The sequence below is a fragment of the Dipodomys ordii genome, unplaced genomic scaffold, assembly GCF_000151885.1.
Source record: "Dipodomys ordii isolate 6190 unplaced genomic scaffold, Dord_2.0 Scaffold88, whole genome shotgun sequence".
In the NCBI taxonomy this organism is placed as follows: domain Eukaryota; kingdom Metazoa; phylum Chordata; class Mammalia; order Rodentia; family Heteromyidae; genus Dipodomys; species Dipodomys ordii.
In genome coordinates this window covers 6,032,045-6,048,635 of record NW_012267304.1, presented here as the reverse complement: position 1 = coordinate 6,048,635, position 16,591 = coordinate 6,032,045, and the positions used below count along the sequence as shown (strand labels likewise).

At 42.6% G+C, this 16,591-nt stretch overlaps 1 protein-coding gene across 2 annotated transcripts in view; it reads right to left on the bottom strand.

Moving 5' to 3' along the window:
* Positions 1-16,591, bottom strand: part of Pak3 (p21 protein (Cdc42/Rac)-activated kinase 3) — a 250,362-nt gene that overhangs the window by 111,513 nt on the left and 122,258 nt on the right. Inside the window, exon 1 of one of the 2 annotated variants that reach the window (XM_013025850.1) lies at positions 8,571-8,636. The exons of the other annotated variant lie outside the window; for it this stretch is intronic. The gene's annotated coding sequence lies outside the window, so the exon portion shown is untranslated. Of the gene's footprint in view, positions 1-8,570; positions 8,637-16,591 lie in introns of those variants that run through there. 2 annotated transcript variants of the gene reach the window in all.

Below are 16,591 nucleotides of genomic sequence, written 5' to 3'. Positions count from 1 at the left end.
TAAGTGGTACCACAGGTCTGTGGATGTTTTTTATATGTCAAGAAAATTCTCACTGTCTGGAATTGATTGTTCTTTCAGTGGCATGAACCAAACCAAAAAAAAAGAAAAAGAAAAAGAAAGAAAAAAGAACAAAGACATTTGTAGTCCTATCTATTCAGGAGGAAGATATAGGGAGAAATTCAGCTTCTAGCCTGGGAAAAATGTTAGCACAAATGATCCATCATGTCAACAAAAAAGGCATGCATAGGGCTATACACGTATAAACACAGCTACATAGGGTATTTAGGTAGGAAGATCTAAGTGTAAGTCTGATTCAAAAAAAAGTGTGATACCTTCCCTGAAAAAAAAAAACATACAAAAAGGGTTAGGAATGTGGTTCAAATGATAGTGTGCCTACCAACCTAGTATAAGACCCTGAGCTCAAGTCCTAGTAATGCTAAAAAAAAGAAAGAAAACAATAATCATTACTCATCCCTGTTTCAAAGCATACTGTTTTAATGCCACACATGTTACTTACACTCTTGAAGCATGCTGGGCATTGCATAGGATACAGAGGAGTATATTTTTTTTAAATCAAATACCATTCAAATAGCTACAATTTTGTGGGTTTTGTTGTTGTTATTATTGAACTCAAGGTCTCCTGCTCTTGCTTGGTTTTCTTACTCACAGTTGGCTCTTTGCCTCTTGAGCCACACCTTCACTTGGGCAATAGCTCTTCTAACTGCAGTCCCAGAAGGCTTTGCCAAGTGAACATATAAATATTCAGTGTGAAAGTCTGCCTGCTCAGCCTACTCTGTGTCTAATGAGCTATATGACCTTGGGTGTGTTGCTTGGCCTGTCTGGATCTGTTCAGCTGGAAAGAGAGACCATCTCATCAGCAAGTTTTGGGAATCCAATGACCCACATGTGGAAACTTTTTTCAAATCATTGAAGACATTCTACCCATAGAAGATGTTAACCACTACTCCCAGGGATTTCAGAAGCCTTAAGTAAAATTACCACCATTCACTAGATCTTATCGTGAGAATAAGTCCACCAGTTTGTTCCCAAGTTCTGTAGCATCAAATGAAAGCACCTCTTCTAGGATTTCATAGGTTTATTTTTGATGCTGGTACCAGGGCTGGTCACTGTGGCTTTTTTTCTGGTTAATTGGAGGTAGAATTCTCTTGGACTTTCCTGCCTGGGCTGTCTTCAAACAACAGGTCATTAATATTTGAAAACTATAAAATATCACATAAAATCATTTAATCATCATTTAATGCTTCTTTCTTAATTCAAGCACATTCATAAAGGTGCAGATTGTTTCTTTCTGAAATTCAACCAGTTCTAAAATTGTACAAACTGCCTTTTGTGACTTTCACATATTAACAAGAAACTATCAAATGTAAAACTGCCAGGCCAATTCTCTAAAGCTATCTCCAGGAGAAAGTGGTGGCTAAGTAAAGTTTAATTAACTCACATTTCCCCCTCTACTTTAGGCCCAGTGACAGCTGTGCTATACAATCTTCCAGAAAGATAACCCAGCCTTTGCGTAAGCAAGGTGCCTATGAGGTTTACTTTGCTAAGTGAATTCTCTAAATCCTAACCCTTATTCTCAACCATTTACAGGCCTTTTATGTCCTTTGGAACCTGAAGACTATTGAGTTCTATGATAAAGATCATTGTGATACAAGCTTCAAGAATGTGGCTTTGTGCTACTGTTTCAAGGTGACCATCTTTTCCACACAAATGAAAATCCCTCAAGGGAAGAGTATGTGCCTTTCATCCCATTGGAACTCCCTCGGTGCCTGACACAATGTGATCCCATAGAACACCTTCAATCTGACCTGGCAATGCTGCTAGAATAGTAGTGCAGAGAAGAGAGACATTGGATTTGTACTGACAACATGTTGTTGTGCACATATCCTTTAGAGTTTCATTCTTTCTCTTACCTTTTCTCTCTTTGCCTCCCTCCCTTCCTTTCTTCTTCCCTCTCTCTGCCTGCTTACTTTTTTGCTTTTCTTTCTATTTCCTACTTCCTCTGACTTCTTTCTTTTTCCTTTACTTTTCTTTCTCTCTCCTTGCTTCATTCCTTCTTCCCTCTGCCTGATTGCTTTTTCTTTGTTTCTTTCTTCACATTCTTCCATCTTCTCTCTGCTTTTTCTTCCTTCCTTCCTTCCTTTCTTCCTTTCTTCCTTCCTTCTTTCTTTCCTTCCTTCCTTCCTTTCCTTTCTTTCTTTCTTTCTCCTTCCTTCCTTTCTTCCTTCCTTCCTTGTCTTTCTGTCTTTCTCTGTCTTTCCTTCTCTTTGCCTGCTTCCTTCATTCTTTCTCTTCCTGCTTTCTATTATTTCTCTTTTTCTTTCTTCTTTCTCTCTCTGCCTCCTCACGTCCTCTCTCTGTCTTCTTTATTTTCTTTCTTTCTTTCTTTCCTTCCTTCCTTCTTCCCTTCCTGCCTTCCTTCCTTCCTTCCTTTCTTTCCTTTCTTTCTTTCTCCTTCCTTCCTTCTTTCCTTCCTTCCTTCCTTCCTTGTCTGTCTTTCCTTCTCTTTGCCTACTTCCTTCATTCTTTCTCTGCCTACTTTCTATTATTTTTCTTTTTTCTTTCTTCTTTCTCTCTCTGCTTCCTCTCTTCCTCTCTCTGTCTTCTTTATTTTCTTTCTTTCTTTCCTTCCTTCCTTCTTCCCTTCCTGCCTGCCTGCCTGCCTTCCTTCCTTCGTTCCTTCGTTCCTTCATTCCTTTTCTGTTGTTTTTAACTCTCTTTCCTTTTTCTTCCTGAGAAGACTGACTTTGAGTTCTCTCTCTTTATATAGCCCACACATTATCTTCCTACCTCTGCCTCCTATATGCTGAGCTGCCCTTTTAGCTTCTTAATTGTGTTTCATACTATCTTTCCTGGGCCTAGCTAGCTTTCTACCAGTAGGATTCCTCACTAATAATATGATGTCAGTTTTACTATCATTGTAATGTTGTGGGTCAGAGTGGTGGATGAGGTTCCAGCATGTACTTTTTTCCCATGGCATGCAGAACCCATGTAAAGTGGTGTCTTACCCATGTTTTGCATTCACTTTTGTTCCAGGAAGACTCCACCAAGGAAGCCATACCCTGGGGAGGTTGTTACAAGATAATGCCATGTTTCTAAGCCTTTGGTACCACACAGCTATAACACTAGGTTTCCCAATCACTGCTTGACTCCTGGATTGTGCTTCTTTTCACCCTCTTGCAGGGAAATCTACAGTGCAAGAAAGTTGCTTCAGCTTGCCTTTACCCACGCCCACAGGGAATCTCTGCTTGTTTTTAATAGCTCTTGAAATTTCAGTGGGGTCTACATATGCATATGCATACTCATGGTCCAAGTGAATTTTAATATCTAGCTAGCTCCTTCCACTTTTCCTTTCTTGAATCTCATTTTTGGATTTTAACAGAGAATTAAATAGATGTGGATATATTAGAGGTGCCTGGTGGAAGCAAAGTGTATAATCCACAGGTACCTCCAGATCATAAGAATAAAACTCAGGTCATGCACCTTTGTAGAGAAAACCATTAAGAGTGAATAAGAAAACACATTTTTCATTTTCTCCCTCTCTTGGGGAGAAATCAGGTGGCAAGAGAAGGCACACACTTCTAGAAAATAAACTCACTAAAGCCATAGTAATCAAAACAGCTTGGTACTGGCACAAGAATAGACCTGAGGACCAATGGAATAGAACTGAAGACCCAGAAATGAACCCATAGACCTATAGCCACCTAATATTTGATAAGGGAGACAAAAATTAGAATGGAAGAAGCACAACTTCTTCAGTAAATGGTGCTTGCAAAACTGAATAAACACCTGTAGAAAATTAAAATTAGATCGTTAAATATTACCCTGCACCAGAATCAACTCCAAATGGATCAAAGATCTCGAAGTCAAAGCAGACACTCTGGAAACATTACAGGAAGGAATAGGAGAAATTCTAGGGCTACTTGGCACAGGCTGAAATTTTCTTAATAAAGACCCAGAAACACAACAAATCAATGAAAGTTTGGATAAATTGGATTGCATGAAACTTCAGAGCTTCTTCATGGCAAAGGACATAGCTAGTAAGATCAATAGAGAGCCCACAGTCTGAGAGACGATCTTCACTAGCCAGACAAGGGCCTCATATCTAAATATATGTAGAACTCAAAAAATTAAATCCTCCAAAAAATCCTCTAAGAAACTGCCCCATTAATTAGTGGGCTTAAAGACTTAAAGAGAGACTCGTCTGAAGAGGAAATAAGAGTGTCCAATAGACACATGAAGAAATGCTCAACTTCCCTGGCCATAAAAGTAATGCAAATCAAAACAACATTGAGATTCCACCTCACCCCAGTTAGAATGGCTATAATCAAGAAATCTAATAACAACAGATGCTGGAGGGGATGTGGCCAAAAGGGAAGCTTATTATATTGTTGGTGAGAGTGTAAACTTGTTCAACCACTCTGGAAAGAAATATGGAGTTTCCTCAAAAGACTCCACATAGAGCTCCCCTATGACCCAGCAATCCCACATTTGGGCATTTATCCAAATGATCACAAACAAAACTATACTAAAGCTACCAGCACAACTATGTTTATTGCAGCAATATTTACCATAGCTAAGATATGGAACCAACCCAGATGCCCCCTCAGTAGATGAATGGATAAAGAAAATGTGGTATATATATATACACAATGGAATTCTATGCCCCCATCAGAAAGAATGACATTGCCCATTTGTTAGGAAATGGAAAGACTTGGAAAAAAATTATATTAAGTGAAGTAAGCCAGGCCCAAAGAAACATAAGTCCCATGGTTTCCCTTATTTGCAATAACTAGTATATCTGAGACAAGCAAAAACAGTTAGATAATTCTATGTTAGGTGAAATTAATCCCAAGATAAGTATTCAAATGTTTTTTTTTTCTTTCATGCGATTGTTTCTAACACATTTATAAGATGATTTCTTTGTTGCTTTATACATCCCTCCCCCACGGTATAACCCCTGCTTTCATTGTATTTGAAGTTGGTATTATTTGTGGAGGGGAAGGGAAAAAACAAATCATTTAAATAGGGATACAGGTGGACCCATTGCAACAATGAGAGGTACAAGTCTTTATATTGAAAAATGAACTTTACAACTTTGGCTGGGGGGAGGTGGGGGAGTGGGTGGATGGGGGTGGGAGATGGGAAGGGGATAAAAGGAGGAGGCAACAATGCTTGATAAGAAATGTACTCATTACCTTGTCCATGTAATTGTAACCCCTCTGTATGGTATTTTCACAATTAAAAAAAGGAAAGAAAAAAAAAGAAGTATGGAGGTTCCTCAGAAGACTACACATAGCACCCTCCTATGACCCAGGAATCCCACTTCTGGGCATATGCCCAAAAGATTACAAACAAGGCCATATTAAACCTACCAGCACAAGTATGTTTATGGCAGCATTATTCACCATAGCTAAGATATGGAACCAACCAGATGCCCTTCAGTAGATGAACGGATCAAGAAAATGTGATCTATCTATCTATCTATCGATCGATCGATCGATCGATCGATCGAACAATCGATTGATAGATAAATTCTATGCCTACATCAGAAAGAATGACACTGCCTCATTTGTTGTGAAACGCAAAGACATGGAAAAAATCATATTAAATGACATAAGCCAGACTCAAAGAAATATAGGTCTCATGTTTTCCCTCATTTGCAATAATTAGTTTACATCTAGGATAATTTTATTAGATGAGCAGAAAAGGTCAAAATCTATGTACATAATACCATATAAGAATGCTAAGCAAAATGAAACCCAAGATATGGACACAAGAGGTCTTTCTTTGTTGTTGTTGTTTTTAATGTACTATGTGATTTTTTTTTGTTTCTTTTGTATGTTCTTCCCCCTATGGTATATCTCCTGTTCTCATTATACTTGATTTTGGTACCCTGCATCTATCTTGTTTATACATTTTTCTAATTTGGGGAGGGAAAAGGGAATGACAAAATGCTGAAACAAGGACACAGGATGAACCATTGCAACAATGATACCCACAAGACAGAATATTGGAAATGAACTTTACAACTTTCAGGTGGGGAAGAGTGTGGGAGGTGAGGAAGCAAAGGGATAGTGGGAGAACAACACAGGAGGGGGTAACAATGCCTGACAAGAGAGGTAGTCATTATCTCACTCATGTAACTGTAACCTCTCCATACAGCATCTTTACAATAAATACAATTTTTTAAAAAGAAAACAAAAGAAGAAAAAAAGAAAATAAACTCACCATCTAAACTCTTCTTTTGTTAAGACAGAATAAAGAAACTATAGGGAAAGGAAGGAAAACTTGACCCGTAGATTTTGGATTTGTCTTTCTAATCCTAGACATGAATTCTGTTCCTATCTGCTCTGGAATGCTCTCTTCCTCACTGGTACTCTGGTTTCCTTTGGTGAGTAGTCATCCAAAAATCTTTTTACATGGGTAAGGAAAGCACTAATAGCAAATATGAAAAGAATGCATGATGACTGTGATTATGAAATATTACTGCAATGGAGTATGTCACAATGTATACATTTTCAAGAAAGTATACAACTGCAGCAGTGGCAGCGGGAGCATGTGTAGGTATGGATGACTGTCAACATGAGAGCATAGATTCTGTACATTTCAATCCGTGGGAATATATGTGGATCAGAGTAACAATTTTAGAGGGAGGGTAGGTGAGTACTTCAGTATGTTTTCACACCAGCATATCCATGTGAGTATCTGGTAGTTTACAGGAAAGTATATGACTGCACCTGGGTCAATGTAGGAAAGTGTATTGTTGTAATTGAAAATGTGGCAAGGTGACTTGTGAGTGTATATATCAGTAATTGTCATGTATGGTATAAGTTATAAACTGGATGTTGATATAGGAATTGACTTTTGCAATGACTATGCTTGTGATCATATGTACCATTGTGTGCTTGTGAGAGAGAACATTGAACAGTGGGGCCACAATCACTTGGAAGGCTGATAAAGTCTACAGGGAAGTATCTTCCACCCCCAAAGACATTGTGCATGTGTAGTTACAGGCCAGTTTCTTTGCTTCTCCCAACCCCACCTCAGCAGTGTTAACAATACCTAACCAGAGCCAGTATCCTTTGTAGAATCAGAACCACAAGCAATACTTATTAGAGAAAATACCTACCTTGCAGAGTAACTGTTGGAGCAAATGATGTCATGCAACTACACTGCATAGCACTGAGCTGGCAACAGTAGACAATAAATAAAAATTGTATTTGTCATAGAACACCCAGAAGACATCTTAAGGCTTGCTTCTCAATTTAGACAGTCCCAATTACCTTTTGTCAGTCAAGGTCTATAGAGGATCCCCTACCAGAACATCTCTAGAAAGTTGAATGCATCAGTATCAGCAAGGTTGTAATTTCATACCTTCAATTCCATGGCTGAAACTCTGGGGCTTCCCTTTCATGAGAAGGCATCAGAGAAACACCTGCTGCTGAGCTGCAGCTTTTTCCTTGTCTGATCAGCCCAGTGTATGCTCAGCACAAAAGAGAACTGGACTGCATATTCCTTGTTTTTCTTGCTGGATTTATTTTCAGTTTGCTGTTTTTGACTGGGACAACATGAAAGATATTGGCGTAGCTAACAAAAAGGTAGACTGAGGACCAAATAGACAGAGGAACAGCAGGCTACAAACAGGTAGTTGGACTCAAAATTATAGAAGGCCAAATGGAGAAGTCAACAGAGAAAGCTACAATGACTTTCTGAGAACAAAAGAGACTGGTAGCCTATTAGATAGCCAGCTGAACCAGCCTGAAAAAATGCAAAGGAAGAGAACCTTAATTTGCACATCATCTAGGGAATTATCAGACACTTGTATGAGAGACTAAGACCTGTAAGAGGTAGATCTTGCCACTGAAGAGCTTACAGTCTAGTTAACCTGCCTAGATGGATACCCCAGAAACCGGTTAAGAATTATTGAAGGCAGGAGAAAAGCAAGAATTGCCTGGCATACTAAAGATTTGTGTTGTTGGACTAGAGGAGGAAATGTGCCTTTACCACCTGGTGGAATGGGAAGACAAAGAGAAGACTGAGGAAGATTTAAACTAAGCCTGCCAGGCCCAGAAGCAGGGGAAGATGAGGCAGGAGTACACTTTGAACAGGAAGGTAAATTAAGGTTATAGAGCAGTAGAAATTATATGAACTGATTGGAGGGTTTGTGACATGTGGCTGGAATGCTATTTAAACGTCAGGAGAGGAGGAGGGAAAGAAATACAGCTTGGTGGGAAACATTCTCTCTGTTGCACTGAAAAGCTCTTAGATCATGCTTGACATTTGCAAAAGACTTGGCAATGATTGTTATGTGGTTTCTCCTCATCTCAAAATGTAGGTCAATGCTGTCATTCTCATATTTGAGATGGGGAAAGTGAGAGACCAAGGGCAGCCATTCTAGGCCAAACTCACCCAGACAGTTAGGATCATATATTTGAGGCCTAGCAGTGGAGGCCTATACAGAGTGGTGGATATTGGGAGCCCAGATAGCAAGACAGCATTTATCTGAATTTTGAAATCCCTAACTCCCTACCATGAGATTCACTACTCACCTCACACTGCCACCACTGCAGGACCTCAACACAGGTGGATGCTGCCCATGACAAGGGGCCAGGCTGGCTTCAGCTCCAACAGATTCAGTGCTGCCCACACCAGCTGCCACAAGATGCAAGGATTCCGTGGTTCTTTCTTGGGGGGGGGAACCTGCCAAGAAAAGCATTGAAGGGGAGAGGGAACCTTTTTCTTCACCTGCTACTACTCCTTCATCCAATTCCCCAGACATGTTTATCATGTGCATCCAAACAGGTATATACACATATGTATGCGTGCATACTCACACAAGTGGATTTTGAAAAAGCTCATAAGAAGGCTAGAGAATCATAGAGGTATTGGAACCTGAGAGTTAGGAGATCAGATTTACCACTTGAGAACTGCTATTTGTCACCTCTGCCCTTTGTCACTCTGGGCCTATTTGCCATCAAATGCAAAAGACTCATCTTAGTCACCTTGGGTAAACACTAGAAGGGCTAAATTAAATAAGATAGATGTGAAAGAGTTAACTGATTTGCATAACGATGGATACATTTACATAATTATAGGAGGTGACAAAATTCAGCACAGAATAGCAAACAGAGATGATAGCCAGGAGGCTCTGAGAATATCTGAGCTACTGATGCTCTGACATTTTCATTCATTTCCTTTCATCCCTCAGTTTCAGGTCTCCCCCCTCCATATCCACTTTTCTTGTCACTAATCTCTTTCAATGCAGTTAGGAGAGGAAGTCTGTCCTGTGGAATCACAATCTTTGTTCTCCATCATCTTTCAGCTGCTAAGAGAAGGCTTTCCTTTAGTCTGTCTGACTCTCTCTCTCTCTCTCTCTCTCTCTCTCTCTCTCTCTCTCTCTCTCTCTCTTTCACACACACACACACATTTAGTGCTGGGAATTGAACCCAAGGCCTGATGCATGCTAAATGCTCTACTGCTGAGCTACATCTCCTGCCAGAGACCAGCTCTCTTTAATCTCTCAACTTTCTGCCTTTTCCCACAATAATTTGAGCCTTTCAAGGGAAGGGACCTATGTTCCCTTTCTAGGACTCCAAGTCTGCAGCCCCTATCCCATTTTGATCCCCTCAATGGTGTTCATGCTCAACAAAAAGCAGGAACTTCATACTAATTTCCAATAGATCAAAATCCAGGCTAATGCCCATTTTATTAGATGATAGGTGAATACACAAAGTGCTAATCTAATGCAATGCATGAGTGGATACAAATAGCTAAGGATACAAACAGCAAAACTGAAGTGTTAGGGAAGCAAGAAAGGCACTGTGATCTCAGTTCTCCTTCTTAAATAAAAACACTACATCATATTCTGAGTCTGCCTCTTGCTCTTAGAGAAGCTCCATAGCATATCTGTCCCCTAGCATCCTTGCCATTCCCTGTGTACTTCCCACAGGCTCACACACACTCCAAACAGCCTTTTCAAATCCCTCCCACTGCATTATTGAGTGGTGTACCTCCCCCTCCCTCTGCATGAGCTCACCCTGCAATGTGTGTGTGTGGGGGGGGAATGGTAGGGCTGACAAAATTCCAGAGAGGGGACAGCTTGAGGAGGGCTCAGGAATGGTCTCAAACAGACCTATGCCTTGGGCTGAGAGTAGATTTCTGTGGTAGAACATTTGCCTAGCAGGAGCAAGACCCCACTCTCAGCACCTCAAAGAAACAAGAAGCCCTCTGGCCATCCTTAGGGCTTGTTCAGGAGGCAGCATCCACTTAAGGGTGTAGGGAACAATGGTAGAGGAGTTTGACGGGAGGGTAGATGCACCTGCCTATATCAACCAGGAATTCCCATATTTCTGAGCAAGACCTAGAATTTCCTTTAAACCTACTTTCATCTCCCTTGAGCTGCCCCATTTCCTATACCAGGCAGTAAATCTATAGCATCTTGGCTTGAACCCACCTATTGAGCAGCTTGAGCCAATATAAAGCACCTGGCAGGACAGTGTTCCTAGTTACCACACTTCCCTTTGCCTGGTAGGGCTTTTCTGTGTTGAGGTGGATGTGTGTGGGGGGGAGCTGTATGCATACATATGGAGTCACGTATAGCTGCTGCATCACGTTGTATGTATGCAGATGTGTTTGCAGTCTTATTTATACCATAGTGTATATATATTTAGTCAAATTGGGTATATGTTCAGTGTTGTGCTTGTATCATGTTGTGTGTATGTATCATGACTGTATGCTATTATATATGTACTATGTGTGCCTATTGCATTGCATGTGGGCTTAATACCATGTATGCGTATTTGCTACATGTCTAATTTGTATTGTGTCTAATTGTATATATTTTATATTTGAAGTGTGTTGAGTGTTGTGTGTCTATATGATAGTGGCAACTACACTACCTTTCCATGCATCTGCATCTCAGCCTCCAATAGGACACTGTGACAAGCATCATTGTACACATCTTGTACATAAGAACTCCCCTTCCCTCTTCCCAACTGCTGCATTTCAGTTTCCTACCAGAATTCCTCCCGGGAGGCTCTGGCTGCAACCTTGGGGATGGAAGTTGAGGGAAGCTATGGGTAACTACTTGTATCTCTACCAAAGAACTCTCCTATAACAAGTAATTTGCTCAACACTGAAGATTTCTGGGAAATATGTTTGGCAACCTTTTTCAGGCCCCCAAAAAGAAAGAGCAGGCCTGGAGTGCGTAAGGGGACCAATGGTCACCTCTTTAAACCCAGGCATATTTGAGGAAGACTTGGAGGGAAGTGATAATTGTCTATATTTCCTTTTCAGGATGACTAGACACTAATAGCTTCATGAGGCTACAGCATAGGTGGCTCATGGGATGGCAAAGGGGAGCTTGTCAAAGGTGTCTTCATTGTGGTCACTAGAGGGCACTGTTGTGCTATTAGGGATGGTGTGTCGGGTGCAATATTCTAAACAGTCCATGGGGCTCTAGGGAGCTAGGGGAGAAAAACATCAAAGAAGAAAATATACATGAAAAAACAGTCCCTTTCTTTACCTTCATCCCAAGCCCTTCCTGTTTTGTGACTGAGTTATGGAGTAAGAGCCGTTAGTGAATATTGATACCCCATTAACCCCACCTGGGATCTGTCTATACAATTGCTATATATTATTTTGGGGTTTTGGAATTAGGGGCTCTAGGAGATTCTCAGCTTGTGATTCTCTTTTCTCTGCATTTACATTAAATAAAATTAAGGCTACAAGAAATGGAACGCTTGTAGTAGTTGTATTTTGTATTCTTTTCCCCAAAAGGAAGAATACAAGAGGTCTTTGGCTATCTTCACTTTAAATGTCAACCGCAACTTAGAGAACACCTAGTCTAACTCCATCTTTTCAAAGGCAAGGAAAGTGAGGTACCAAGAGAGCATATACACACTGAGATCAGAACATTTGATTTCTGATTCCCAAGGTCATTCCACTCACAGCTTGTGGTTCTATAGCTCCTAAAAATCTCCCTTCTCTAAATCCACCATTCTCCCACCTGACAGAAAAACCTTGACTTCCCCTTTAACTATGTAGGCTCAGGGTCATCCTGTTCCATTTCAGGGCAGGGTCTCTCTTAGACCATGCCTTTGGAATAACTTTGATCAGTAAATTGTTAATTTCTCCTAAATCTTCCAGGTCCACTTCCCACCATTTTGGTTCCCACTCCCAGACTCAGCTGTAGCTGGGCACTTCCCCCTCCCCCACATCATTGCATCCCCTGGGTGCAGCACAGTTTGCCCTCAATCTGCAGATAATTGACCAAATGTGCAAATCAGACACGGATCTATTGCATTGATTAACATTTCCAATTACACTCCTGGTTTAGGCTGTGTGTATTAGTGACTCAAGTAATCACCACATATGTAAACACAAATGCCTTCTAATGTGGCTGAGCCCAGTAAGAAGTGACACATTTCTGGGACAATGGCAATAGACTGCCTGGAGGTTCATTTGGTTCTCTGGCACCCATAAACCAGTTTTTAGAATGTATAGCTCTTGATGGAAGACTCATCTTCACACCTGAAATGGAGGCCTTGACTCCTGAACTTTGCTTCATGCCCTTTCCTGCCCCCTGCTGATGAAGTTGTGTAGTGCAGCATTGGATGGTGAGTTCACCTGGCCCTGCAGAGGCAACCGCCTACATCCTGGCAGGTGGGAAGGCTAGTTACTGTACTTCAGCTGCCAGGACAGCTGCACACACACCTTCCAGGTAGAGGTTTTCTGCCATGCCTAATGTATACAAGGAGCTAGGGATTATTGGGAAGGAGGACTTAAAAAAATGGGGACTTCATGACTGGAGGTAACCTATGTATGAAAAAAGTCAATGTCCTGTCTGGGCCATTACTCATGCATCTTTCAGGTCCTAGCACTTCAGTCCCCTGCTTACCCAGGAGAAAGAGTTGGTTGTTGAGACGCTGCTTGTTAACTTTCTTCTCCTTCTTTGGCCAAAGCTACTGGTGTCTGAAGGAAGTGATGCAGATGGAAATGCTACAGATTTCCTAAATAGATGATCCCCTCATTTCTGCTGAGCCATAGCTTCTCAACTATCCAAACTTTCCATCTCTCTGTGGAAATCAGGACTTTGGGCTCCTGGATAAGATGTGGCTTTTGTTATGTCTCATGATGGTGTAGCTCCTTCCTATCTCATCTAATCTGATTCTAGATCTGATAGTTTTTACTTCCATCACCCTCTTTGCCCTCCCACTTAGCTTGACATCATGTTAGCAATGGCTGAAGGCAGCTAACATCCCTGCATTAGTTCTATTTCCTTCACCTTTCACATTCACTCACTATCCACTCTTCTCCAAGACGTCAGCAAACATGCTTCCTCTATTCATGACCTGCATCTTGGACCAAAACAAACAAACAAAGAAACAAACAAATTCTCTGCAACGGGTGGGAATGGTAAGCTATTCAGAATGTTCATAAGATGTGGGGGTCCTTTGCTTGTGCCTGTGTTACAAGGCCCACTTGTGTGTCAAGAGGCTTGAAGGATTTGATCTTTGGCATGTAGCGTCCTCCCTGGACATAGACCAAAAGATAACTCAGCCTAACTCCCAGGGTCTTCCCAGGCTATATCTTGCATAGGATGGAGGGGTATGGCATTTGTAGCCATGGAGACAGGTTTGCAGGGCTTTCTTTCCAATCCCCAGTCTATCAATCATCCATATTAAGGCGTTTAACCCAAAGGTACGCATGATTGGGTGCTTCAAGTGTCCAATTATAATTTGAAAATGGCCCAGTAAAAACTGCACTGACCTTTAGACCTTGTTCATCCCAGAATAGGGCCACAGTGTTGTCACCAACAGGAATGTACCTCCTTCTGTTCCAACACCTCATACAGCCATACACTTGGCCTGGAGTTAAGTCTTCAAAGCCATGGGGCCAGCAAGACTAACATTGCTAAAGGCTTCCCTCCTGAAAGCCATTTTTGAAAGTTAGCATGGCAACCATCCGCATGATGCTTCCCAGAGCCAAACCAGTCACCCTTCTTTTCATACAGTTCCAAACCCTTAAAGTCTGGAATCTGGAACTGGATTCTGGTTGGTGAGAGTAGAATACAACACGCACTCACACACACACACACACACGCATACATACACACACATGCACACACACACACCACCACCACCAACAACAACAACAGAATAGAACCTGTAGTTTTCTCCTATGGTTTTCTCTTAGCAGGAACCATCTGTACCCCCATATCCTGGCCCCACCCGTCAAGCACCAGCTAAGGTGGGGGGTGGGGGGTCTGTGAGAGTTACACTCTAAAATTTTCAGTTCACCTATTAGTGTGCCAGTCATCCTTGCAGAGATAGGTCACAAACTAAGAGCAGACCTAAGGACCCCAGTCTCCAGACAAAGACAAGGGCCAACAGAGGGACTCCAGCTTTCTAAAGGACCTAATTGCGTCATTCCAATCCCCGTGGGAGAAGAGTTCTCCTGTCATTGTCATATTCCCAACAAAAAGAGGGGGGAAGGATAAAGAAAAATTTCAAAAGAAGTAAAGGCCTCAATTTCAGAAAATCGTCACTTTTTCTGTTTGTTCCAGTTGGGCTCTTCTGCTGCGGAGACGGCCACACCCCCTCCTTTTCTGGTGGGGGGGAGGATGTTGTCACCCACTACTGTGGCTGGGAGGGGGTGAGTGAAGGTAGTAGAAGACTTAAGAGTCTGACGTAGCTTTCAGGGAAGATTTTGCCTCAAAGGGTCCAGGACCTACTAAGCGAACTGAGGGCTGGATCAAGCTTTAAGCAAAGGAGCCCAGCCCTTTGGGAATGGCCCTGACACACCCACTTTTTGCAAACAGAGGAAAGAATCAAGCAAACTGAGCGCTGGGTCTCCTAGCTAGGCGGGTGGCGGGGGGGGGGGGGGGGGGGGGGGGGGGGGGGGAGCGGGGGGGGGAGGGGGCAGGAGCCACGTAGGAGACTCGAGAATGGGGCGCAGCAGGAGCGAGAGGGAAACCAGGAAAGCCAGAAGAACATCTTCCCAGTAGCCTCAAAACAGATCACAGCCGCCACCCTCCTCCCCCACCCCCTCCCCACAAACCAGCCCGGTGCCACAAGTCGCAGGATTTACCTGCCACCGTCCAGCCACCCTGCCAAGACCTTTCCTCTACCTCCAGGTGCTCCTGCTGGCGGGCCTGGGGAGCCGCAGTCCTGTGGCTGTGGTCGCAGTCCGGGTCCAGCCTGCTCCCCCCCCCTGCGCGCCACCCCGACTCTTCTCCTGCCCTAGCACACTCGCCTGCTCCGAGAGGGAAAAAGCTTCTGCCCCAGTGCGAGATCGCAGATGGTTTGCTGCCACAGCTGCCCGCCCGCGATAGAGCCCTGGCTGGCTAGGCAACCGCTCCCCTGCCCTTCTCTACCATGACGTCACCTGGGCTCTGCACCGCACCTAGGCCAATCAGATGGTGAGCATAAAACTAAAATCACCCTGAGTGGGCTACTGGGGACCAATCTTTTGTTTCCAGGCAGGAAGCGCCCAGGAAGGGGAGGGGGGGGAATCAGTGAAGGGGAGGGAACAAGGAGAGGGAAAGGGATGGAAACTTCTACACTGTCAGGATTGTCGACAGGAAGGTGGGGCCATCAAGAAAGATGCACCTGGTAGGAGGGACTGGACCCCGGGCATTTCATGTATATTCTTCACTTGTAGCCCTCAGAAGACTGGGCTTTCAGATACATTTTCAGGAGAGGAATTTCTACCAGCAGGAGGGGCAGACTTTATAGAGAAGAATGGTTAAGTTTACATTTGGGACACCACCTGTCAGACAAGCAGGTTGAAGTGAAAACTCGCTGGCGAATGCAGCCATGGAATTCAGAGAAAAGAATACACTGGGAAACTAAGACTCTGTACAGAAAACACACATTTCAAAACACACCGCTTATCCTACTTAAAATTGGTTGTATGTATTATTTTCCCTAAAATATTTCTCTCCTTGGCCATCCTTTCCCTAAACCCTTCCATGATTTCTCTTGTCATAGATTTCTGCAGGTGGCCAAAGCTTTCTAAAACCTTTCAAAATTTATTTATTTACTTAATGCTGGGTACCGATGGCTCACATCTGTAATCCTAGCTATTCAGGAGGCTAAGATGTGAGGATCAAGGTTAAGCCAGCCTGAGACTCTGACCAAAAAGCCTGAAGTATAGCTATGGCTCCTGTGGTAGAGCATTAACCTTGAGCAAACACACACACACACACACACACACACACACACACACACACACACACACACACACACTTTCCAGGATTTGGCTAGATTATGAAAATGATGACAAATCCCAGCAAGGAGAGAGTAAATTATCATTAAAAGTCGGATACAAAAAGATACATTCATGTCCTTTCCCCATGGTATAACCCTGTTTTCACTGTATTTGATGTTGGTGTAATTTGGTTAGAGGAAGGGAAAAAATCAAATTGTTTAAATAAGGATGCAGGTGGACCCATTGCAACAATGAAATGTACAAGATGCTATGTCAAAAACTGAACTTTACAACTTTGGTGTAGTCGTGGAGATAGGAGGGCAGGGATGGTAGGGGAAAAACAAAGGAGGAGGCAACA